Here is an 11,350-nt window from a genome sequence, read left to right as displayed (position 1 = left end):
GGGAGAAGGGTAGGGGAGGGAGGAAGGAGGGGAGGGGAGGAGGAAGGAGGGGAGGGAGGGAGGGGAGGAGACAGAGAGAGAGAGAGAGAATGAATATGGCGGGGGAGCTATTCCTAGGTAGTGGAAGTTCACTGACTAATAAAAATCTGATCAATGACTGATGAGGAAGTTCATGGGCTGACAATCTAGGAAGGCAGTGAGTTATATCAATTGATTGTTCACAGTCAGTAAATTGTTGTAAAATGGTGTGTGCAGGGACAGAATCAGGGGAGAAATGGCTGCAGCCATGTTAACCCATTTCCCTTCAATAACACAATGCTAATCATCATTCTTCCTGGACCACTGTTAGTCCTCAGAAAAGGAAAAATGGCGGAGAGGGCAGCTGTTTCTGGAGCAACCACAACAGAGCCCACAGGGTTTGGAAGCCTGATTGCTAAAGATAAAAAAGAAAATGGGTGGACAACATGTGGCTGCAACAGGCCCCTGAACAGACCAAAAGAACAGGAAGGTAGACTACCCACCCAGGTGACAGAAGAAGGAGCTCTTTTGAGGTAAGTGTGTTAGAGGAGGGAGTCGTGTGCATGAAGGGGTGACAGAGGGGACAGGAAGACGGAATAAATAGGAAGAAAGCTGGGAAGTATGTGTGAGCATTCATTGATGACTTCTAATTGTTGAAGGGATGGTTGTGCTGTCAAAGAAAATATCACCTTATGGTGGAGATTGGAGAAGTGTATTTTTGTTGGGAAAGGGCAAGCAAAAAGTCAAAGTAGGAGTAAGGGATGTTTCTCATTGCTACTGAAACCACATTATCACTAGGGAAAGGATTGTTTTCAATATTTAAAACCCAAGTCTGACTTTGTTGGTCATTACCGCCTGAGGCCTATGTTGATGCAAATTTTGGATCTGTCTTTGGACTCTGGATAAGTGTGCACAAATAAAGAGCAACTTTGAATGGAAATAGAAGTTTCACACAAAAGTCAACTCTGCCTGTGAACTTGGTTTAATTGGTGTCAGGTGGTTAAACAACCAGAAAGAAATGTTCTTGGCTTTTATTCTTTAGAAAGTCTCTTGCTTCTGGATACGCAGACTGAAAGACTTACATTCTGCCTCTGGAGATCTGCCTCTGGTGTCTCACATCCATGTAAGCAGCAGGCTGTGTCCTATTCCTCCCTTCGCCAAGCCAGTCTAATTCCCTTAGGCCCTAATTCCCTATCCTTCTTGTGTTTCAAGATGTCCCATGTCCTCAATAAAAAATTTATCTCCACTTGCACTCCTAAATCCCTTGAGGCTCATCTGCCTCCCTAACCCATGATGAATGATGAGTCTTCCCACATGCCATTCACAGCCATTTGAACCTTTAAAGCCAGAGAATAGTCAATTGACCTGATCAAGGACCCTGAGGTCATGAAAGATGGAAGCTGGAATGAGAAAACAGGGAGGAATGATACAAAAAAATCAACATAGGTTCTTCTCTGTTTTGTTGTGTTTCTCTATAAGAGTGTAGATGGTAAACAGTGACCTAAAAAGAGGAAATGCCTCATATCTTTGTTTGGAACTGAAATATCCCCGCAAAAAGCTCACATATAATCCCCAATGCAGCAAGGTTCAGAAGTTTTTATGCAATGATTGGATCATAAGGGTTGTAATCTCCCTTTGATGGATTAGTAATGGATTAGTAATGGGAGTGAATTTCCTGGGAAGTAGTGAAAACTACAGGCAAGTGTGTCATGGCTGGAGGAAATATGTCCCTGGGACCCTGGGCTTGGGAACTATATTTGACTCAATTCCCATCCTTTCTCTCTTTGCTTTCTGACTGCCATGAACTGAGATGCTTTTCTCTGCCATGCCCTTCCACCATGATGTTTCTAGTATTGAAGCCTGCTGATGGTGGACTGAAACTCTGGACCAAAATAAATCTTTTTCTTCTAAGTTGTCTCCTCAGGTATTTTGGTCATAGTGATGAAAAGCCAACTAACACATCTCACTAAACATGGTTACCCATATTCAGAACCTAGAAAAGAAAGTTAGTTTGAAGATTATTTGTAGCAAACACCAGATACTGCTCATTTTTCATGAACTTTGAAAAACTGCTAATCTTCAGTCAATGCATTTGACATTGGTAATAAAATTGTAAACAAGATCTCACTCCTAATTTCAAGGCACTTAAGGCCTTGCACATAGTGGGTACACATGATTTCTATTATTCTTCAGTGGGTTGACAAGAATAAGGTTTTATTTGACTCTATATAATGGACACATATTGTAGTCATTATGTGATTTTTTTTTTTACATGTGTTGTGCTTTTTAAAATCTTTCTAGGTCATCAGTGATCATGCTGATCATCAAATGTGTCAGAATAATTTAGTTATAAGATACATTTGATGAGAATATTAACTCTAATAGATTCCCTATATAATTTTATATATATTTTTTAAATCATAGCCTGGTATCCTGTGTACTAAAAATAAGGAGACTATTGATCACATTATACTTTTTAATTAATTTAAATGTCAGCATTGATGCTCATGTCCTACCCCCTTTCTACCTTTCAGAACAAAAATTGGGGAGGAATGCAAATATTTACCTGAATTTGGTCAAGGTTTGCCAAAATTACAGTGGCCAGAGTGACCACACAGTTAGCTGTTCTGATTTAAATTTTTATTTTTTTCTTTCTTAAATTGAATCATTTATGAGAGGCTTATGGAGAATTCAGAGAAAAAAAAAGTGAAGGAATTGGTTTGAATGATCCTATTCAGGAGGAAAAAAAAAAAACCTGACATATAACCAAGTCTTCAGGTTTCATTCTCCATGATAATGTAACTCTGAAAAAATCTCAGAAAATTAGACCAGAAGTGTTTAAACTAAAGCTAAACAGGGACTTCTCAGAAATTTGTTGGAACAGACCAAGGCAATTGAAAGAAGCCTTGCTCTTTGAATTTCAGTGCTGTTATTCAGGAGCTATGTGGTTTTTGGAGTGCAATATAGCCTTTCATTTCTAAGACAAAATGTTTTTATGTAGATACAAGAACTCTGTAAATCAACCAAGGCTTCCTGATCAGTGTATCAATTATGTCTTTCTCTCTTGCTCTCTCCATCCCTCCCTCCCTCCCTGTTTACATACACTAAGCATATGCTTCCTGTGACCACTTCAAAGAAATACAACTTTTAAAAATATTATTCAAGTGCAGTTCTGTGTATGTGAAAGAGAGAAAGTATAACTAACTTTGAATCTTTTACTACATGGGTGGAGAAAGAAGGAGCGATTGAAATGTTACACTGACCAGCCTAGGAAGTAAGAAATAGCCTGTGATCAAATGCAGATGCTAACCTGAAAATTTTAGTTAATTACAGATATTAAGCATACCTAGAAACAATAAAAAGACAGAATAAATAGCATGTGACAAACAATTCACTCTAAGGGAAAAATAATGGACTAAATTTTAAATTATTTCAGCTTTTCCATTTTATGTAAATGTTCATGTATAGATGAACAGACCACTACATGAACTAGTGACCAGGAAACAGTGGCAACTTGAATAAATAAAAATCACAGTGGAAAGATCCATGGATGACAGGTGTTTTAAGTAGCACTTGGAAGGGAATAAGCTGAAAAATATTCCATTTGAGTAAGCATTAACCATACTAGAAATATTATCAATAGCTTTAAAAATCCATAGTGCCTGTTACATTAACAATAGTGCAATAATATAGAAAGCAGATTACAATTTGCCATAAGTAGTACTTGGAGATCCACCTAGGCAATTCGTACTAGAGCTCCATAGCCTAGTATTGGACTAGGAATACAATTGAAATTCAATAAATGTTGATTATGATTTATTATTATTAGTGCTCCTAAAAATAAGAAAATGTTATATAAATTCAAAAAGAATTGTAGTAAGCAAATAATATCAGTTGTAGTATTTATATATATAAAATTTATTTATAATATACATTTGATTAGAATATTAACTAGTGAATTCCCTATATAATTTTATATAATTTATATAATTAAGTATCATACATATTACATTGTACCAGCAGTCATCACTCTTTGCTACTTGCAGTTACCAATCTAACATTATTGAAAAGCACCTATATTTTACTCTGAGCTCCAATGAGTTTCTCATTAATCATTTTCAGCTACTAATTTATCACTTTCAGCAACTCGATTTTGAAATCCCAGTGTAAATGCAAGTCAGGAGTTTAGTGACACGAGAGGATAACCATAAATTACAGCATGACTTTTTGCAAAACAAATCAAAATTATTTCCTGCCAATTTTGCTTTCCAAAGCACCTTCCAAGATGCACTCCAGCAAATGTGGCATATGTCATTTCCATACATGCTTTGCCCTGAGTATCACCATATTGGTCAAATTACATTAGGAAGACTAGAAGAGAATTCCAAAGTTTTGAAACAGTACATAAGAAAATGAAAAAAAAAGGTGGTCTTAGGAAAGCACTGTGACTGAAAACTGAGTTTCTGGTATGATTGATCCTAATGTTTATGTTTTGTATCCAGCAGTTTAAAGGACTGATGTGGTGTTGTTGGTCCGTAGAGAGAGTTTTGTTGACAAAGGGAAAAGGTAACCCATAAAATTGACAAAAAAAAAAAAAAAAATTATAATTGAACACGTAATTCAGCATAGAAAACAAAAGAGGTGGGAATATAAGGTCTGTAAATTGGAATAAAATGGCAGAGAGGAAAGAGGAGTGGAAGAGTCTTAAGGAAGTCAATGAGTAGCAGCTACACAAGGTAGCATGTGTTAGCTTAGATTCTCTGCTCTGTGAGAAGACACCTAAACGTCATACCTACAATCCTTAACAGTCACCACAGAGGAGAGATCTAGTGAAAGAGGCACATGAAGACTCTATCAAATGTCATTTCTCTCCTATTCTAGCATATATAAAATCCCACATTTTTTAATGGGACAGTGGCTGTAAAAGTAATAATGTCATCCTGCTGCATAGATCAGACTTCCTGATCACAAGAAAAATGCTTTACAAGACAGAGGCTGGAAAAAAAACTAAACCTGCAAAACAAATCTCAATTCATTTCCTGTATTGAATTGGGAAAACCTGAGTATCAACGAGCCGAAATAGTCATTGTCACAACCGGAGTCATGCCATAGCTTCGGAAGTTTTATTTTCTCATTCAGTGTTGTGTGCCTTTAAACATGGAAATGTAAATAGATTTGTTAAACTACAGAAAAACTTACTGTTTTGACATTTTTCTTCCTTTTTATTCTCCTGAGCACTCCTGAAATAAAAATAGAATTATCCCAATCTCCTTTGCTCGGATTTAAGTTTAAAATGTAGTTGTAAACATCCAGGGAAGAAATGAGGAGTTTATTTAAGGCTAGAAGTAGAGTCAGTCATCTTTGAAGAATCTGATGAAATTCCACCTCTTGTCAATTGTGGTTGACCGAGGAAGCCCCAGTCCACTTGATAGGGTGAACCACTTTGTTCATTTCAGGTTTATTCCAATATACCTCTCTTGGTTCATCAATACTGGTTCCATAACACAGATCTCACCATGTTCTTTACCTTCTGAAATAGTTGTGGATTTTGATGTTTATTTTTAATCTTCAAATTTCTTTACCTGAAAAAAATTATTTTGTTTGAAGAGATCAGAGTTCACATCAATGCAACATAGCATAAAATCATAAGATATCAATGAAACAGACTGCAAATATTAGCAAACTTAAGTTATAAATGCAGCAAATATTAGCATACAGAGAATGCTTTCCATTCAGAAGAACAAAATTCATTAGAACCAGAAACAAATACACTGTGACTCCAATACCTATAAAAATGACTGATTCATAATAGGTGCTCAATAAGGATTTGTTGATTGGCAGAGTGAATGACTGACCAAAAACCAATTCAGATTTAAAGATAGTTTTATTTGAAGAATCCTAAAGCTTATAATACTTAATTCACCTCCTAGAAAACTGGCCAGCAGGAGGGGGTGATGATGGAGGTGCTAGAAGATTTTTTCTGATCTTGTCTGAGATTAACTCAGTAGAAGATATAAAGTGAAAGCCAAAACACTCAATTATGTTTCTAATTATAGAACTTTTAAAAACTTTTTTTATTTAAAAATAATTGTAGACTCACATGCAGTTGTAAGAACAGAGATTCTATAAAAACCTTTACCCACTCTCCCATACAAGGTTAAATTTTCAACCAGGAAAGCAATATTAGTTTCATATATACTCATTTGTGTTTATGTATATATTGATTTTCTACAATTTTATCACATATGCATACTCATGATTCTTTTAATATTCTTATTTTATTATAATTAACATATTAATCATACAAATTGGGTTTCACCATGATGCTTCCATAGACATGTATATCCTGCTTTGATCATGAAATCTACCTGGATGTTTTTTATTATTTTTAATTCAATTTTATTTCAAAGAAATTTCTGTCAAGGTATAAGTGAAATGGGTCTTAAGTAAAAATGGAAATGACCAAAATCAGGCTATAGGATCTGTGTATGTGAGTATATAAGTCAAAATTAGATCAGATTGTCAGCAACAGTATAAATTGAGGAAGATGCAAACAGAGGAACAAGATAAGACCTGCTTGGAATTACATGGTTAAATAAGGAGCTAGTACAGGTCTCATGAAGGAATCAGGTGATTAGCAGAATACAAAAGGAAAATCTGCCAATATGAAAAAGGACAGATAGGAACAAAATCCAAATGTTGATCAAAATGAGAAAAATATTCAAGGGAGAATATAAGGAAATTAATGAAGACTGTGTTTAAATGTGTGTGTGTGTGTGTGTTTATATCTGTGTGCTTACATATGTGTGTGTATACACATATATATGTATACTTTTTACGTTTGTTCCCCAAGATTATCTTCCTTTTCTCTAATAGTTCTATTAATTTCATGCCAGATTTATTATTAAAGACCTGGTCAATAAATAGTTACACATAACAATTCATAAACAATAGAAGACATGAGTTATGTCTTTTTAAAATATATTCTTTCACACAAAACACACACACGAACACACATTCATAATTACAAACTTGGAGCTGACATTATTTTTCTAATAGAAAAATAAACATATCGGAGAAACATTCTAAAATGATTAAGATGTATTGATAATGTTTATTTTTGCAAGACTAAGAAGTGATACCCAACTTGTATTACCCATAAAAAGATACAAGAACTGGGAAAAAAATACTGTATTTATAGGAAGGTACTCTGAAATATACCTGTTCTCCATACTAAAAGTGAATTTAAACAATATCAATGCCTCCTAGAATCATTGCAAAAATAAACATTCTTTCATTTGAACTATATTTTTTTCTTCATGAAACTATAGAATTGTCTCTAGAGTTTTGCTTATAACACTGACCCATTGAATTAAAAATGTGAAGTCATGATGCCATTCCTTAGAGTGTTTCCATATTCAAGTGCTATGACTTCCTAACCATACTCTCTTGCTACATAAAAACATTTGATACCCTCTCCAGGGCCAGCTATTGGCTTTCAGTCCACCCATTAGTCATCTCCATGGTGATTGATGAAGGACTTTATTAAATATTTTATCAATTTTTGCATTTCTTCTTTCAGCTAATAACCTTTTGCTTTTTTGTAATAGCCCTATCCCTTCTATACTTCTGATCTCTAACTGTATTTATAATTAGCTATTCACATTCTTGTGATATTAGGCATACAAATTCTTTGGAAGCTACTAAACAGTGTGCTCTCTTTATATTCCTAATTGAGTTATGAATAAAGAATACTTACAAAAATAAGATTTGGTCCAGGATTTACATTTATATATATATATATATATTTATATACATATATATATATATATATGGATTCTCTTGATACCTTTGGTTTTCCTAACTCTACATATAGAGACACTGTGCCTATATGTATATAACATTAGATATTACATTAGTCTTTAAACAGACTTGACAGGGACAGAACAACAAGATGCCACCTACAAAGAAAATCCCAAGAATTGATTTAAAATGTACACACTGACTGAGTACAGTGGTGCATGCCTGTAATCCCAGCAACTTGGGAGGCTAAAGCAGGAGAATTGCAAGTTCCAGACCAGCCTCAGGAACTTAGTTCAGCCCTAAGCAACTTAGAGATCAAAATAAAAAATAAAAACAGCTGGGGATATATGTAACTCAGTGGTAAAGAGCCTTTGAGTTCAATGCCCAGAATCCCCCCTCAAGAAAGAAAAAAGTATGAATTGCTTTCCCGATAACAATCATGTGTCTTTATGATTCAAGACAGTTGATCCTATGATAAAATGAACTATGGCAGACTTCACTCAGTATTTTACACACTAAAACAAATCTGGTCAAGCATACAAAGAAATCACAAGATGATATATACCCTCAACTTTCAGAAAACCCATGAAACAAAAATTAGGAAAAAAAATTTAAATTGCCAGTGACTATCATAGAAAAGTAGTAAAAATGTTTGTCAAACCCCAGAGCAGCCAAAAAGGGAAAAGAGTTTAATAAAATACATCAAAACCCCAATCTTATTCTCTATGTGCCTTTAAAATAAAATTAACATAAAACAGAAATTTATTATTAAAAATCCAGAACCAGAGTATTGTGGAGATCTAATGCTGGCGAATTTAGACTCACCTGTAGAAATGTATCCATAGCCCTGGATACTTGCAGGAGTGAGCTGGAGCTAAAGTTGCAGCTGACTGCTAATTGATAGCATGGAAAATTACGACAAAGTAGTAGGCTCAAGAAGAGGCAAATTTTGCACCCAAAGGACAAAAAGTAAATTTTTTAATCAGAAAAAAAGTTCTAAATAGGTTTAAAATATCCTAAGAAATGTAGGAATAGAAACAGCATAGTAATAGAAGATTTAAAAATACTAATTAGAAACTGATTAAATGGAATGTAGAAAAAAGAAACATACATTTTGTGTGGGAAGGGTCCCTAAGACCACCTTCAGGTTTAATGATTCACTTGATGGACTCACAAGACACAGAAAAGGTTATTTTACCTACGGTGAGTGGTTATTTTAGCAAAATACAGATTACAATGAGCAAGAGAAAAGACACAAATATGAGATCCAGGAGAGCAGACTTATAGGGATCCTTTCCCAGTGTAGTCACATAAAACAGCCTAATTATGCCTGCAGCAGTGTGTAGTGACACACATGAAATGCTGTCAATCAGGGAAGCTCAGAGTCTTGTGTCCAGGGTTTCTATTTGGTATAAGTCAGTAAGTGTGCAGCATCTGCAGGACTAAACTCAGTTACACCAGCCTCACAGAGCAAAAAGAAGTGCTCAGCATAAGTCACAGTGTTAGCATAAATGATCTCATCAAACTGGTAGGGTGTGGCCCCAGCCTCAGGTGTAAAAGTACGCTAAACATGCAGAATATTCCAAGGACTCAGAGTTTGTCTCCCAGGAGCTGTTCAAGGGCAAGTTATGAAGAAAAGCCTTGCTTGGGAAGGTTACAGGGTTTGAGCAAGTCGCATATGCAGACTCCCTTTCCTGCACATATTTACAAAATTAAAAGAAAAATACATCACCGAGTGAATTGAACATTAGAACAGACACTAAGAAAATGCAAACGAATTAATTCAATCACTAATCTGAAGACATCTCCCAGAGTTCAGTACAAATTGGCAGGATAAATGTAGAAATACTAAGTACAGATTGGGAAGGTCAGTGGCCCACTAGGAAGAATGATTGAAGGAGGAAACAGAAAATATTAGAGAAAGACTCATTGTTCATAGAAATGTTCAGAACATGAATCTCAGCTTGACAAAGCACACCAAGGCACCAGCAGGGTAAGAAAAACAAATCCATACCCAGCTTCATCTAAATACTCCTGCAAAGTGTCAGATAAAAATCTTTAAATTGCCCAAAGGAAACAAGATATAAAACATAGTTTGGATCTGTGGATGTCAGTTAAGAAAAGAATTTTAAGATAGTTATTTCTCCCAAGAATTGTATCAATTCATTGCCTTTGGCATTCTCTGGTGGTAACTTTTAAGAGTTTTCAGCCTGAGAAATTTATTTACCCAATTCATGGCTCAGAATCATCATTACAAAATGAAAATAATAAAACTTAGTTTTTAAAATAAAATGCAGGTATGGGGTTGTGAGTCAGTGGTAGAGTGCTTGCCTCGCATGCATGGGGCACTGGGCTGGATCCTCAGAATCAGCACCACGTAAAGATATTGTGTCCATCTACAACTAAAAGGAAATTTTAAAAAATGAAATGCAGACATTTTCAAATAAACCTAGATGAAGAGTTAAAGATTTTGTAGACCCTTGTTAAAGGAATCCAAAAAGGTGATTCAGTAAGAAATGAAACTAGAAGGAAAGAGTACAATAAAGAAGTAAGGATGTTTTTAAGATCTTTGGTAAATATAATAAGAACTGGTTATAAAATCAATTAATGATGAAATGAGAAGAAAACTTTTAAATTAAAAAGCAAGGCAATGATAACATGGGATGAACCAGAATTAGTTTGTTCTAAGATCTTTGTATTATTTGGGTATTCTATAGAAGGTGGGTAAAGATATTGAAGAACTTCAAACATCTTTCATTTAAATATACAAGCTAAAATTTGAGATAAATCCTTATTAAAAATGTCAAGCAAATGAATATCTTCTGAACCAATGTAAAAAGGAAGAGACAGAATAAAGTCTGTTAATGAAAAAGAAAACAAAAGTCACAAAAGAAGAAAAAAGGAGGAAAAGGAGAAACATCACACAATTATGCAGTTCAATAAAACATGCTAAAAATAAAAACCAAGTTGCAACAAATACCTAAATATGGCAGTAATTACAAAGAATATTGGTGCGTTATAGATTGCCTAAAAGATAGAATATCAGAGCACCATGTTCCAGGACATTTGGATCTAGGACTTAAACCAGTGCCCTGCCCTCTCTACCCCATCCTCATTCCAAGTTCTTGGACCTTTGTTCTCAGGCTGTTACACCACTGGCCTGTCTGGGGTCTTCGACCTTTAAAAGAACTCAGACTGAATTATACCAATAATTTTTCTAGTTATTCAGCTTTCTGACACCCATATCAGAGCACTTGTCTTCCTCCATCATGTGATAACTAGAAAATATTTTATTTCCTTAAGTTCATTTTTTTTAAATGCAATACTTATTTGTCAGACGTAAAGAAGTTAGAAAAAGAAAATCAAGAGAAAGCCAAAATTAAAAATTAATAAAAAGAAACTTAGCCCAACAGAAAGAATGATAAAAATTAAGAAACAAAAGCTAGTCTTTGAAAAAACAAAATGGAAAAGCATTGACAAGATTAATCCATAAATGGACACACATACATGCATGTGTGTATGCATGTGT

General features: G+C 34.8%; 1 long non-coding RNA gene across 2 annotated transcripts in view; it reads right to left on the bottom strand.

Moving 5' to 3' along the window:
- Positions 1 to 4,768: 4,768 nt before the first annotated feature.
- Positions 4,769 to 11,350, bottom strand: part of LOC306663133 — a 123,358-nt gene continuing 116,776 nt past the window's right edge. For both annotated transcript variants that reach the window (XR_013764369.1, XR_013764370.1), the window contains exons 3-4: positions 10,153 to 10,223; positions 4,769 to 5,600 (exon numbers count right to left, since the gene is read on the bottom strand). This is a non-coding gene — a long non-coding RNA (uncharacterized lncRNA). The remainder of the gene's footprint in view (positions 5,601 to 10,152; positions 10,224 to 11,350) is intronic.

This window comes from Sciurus vulgaris (genome assembly GCF_902686455.1).
Source record: "Sciurus vulgaris genome assembly, chromosome: 6".
Classification (NCBI taxonomy): domain Eukaryota; kingdom Metazoa; phylum Chordata; class Mammalia; order Rodentia; family Sciuridae; genus Sciurus; species Sciurus vulgaris.
Note: the sequence above shows the minus strand (reverse complement) of the source record. Positions and strands in the feature narration are given on the sequence as shown.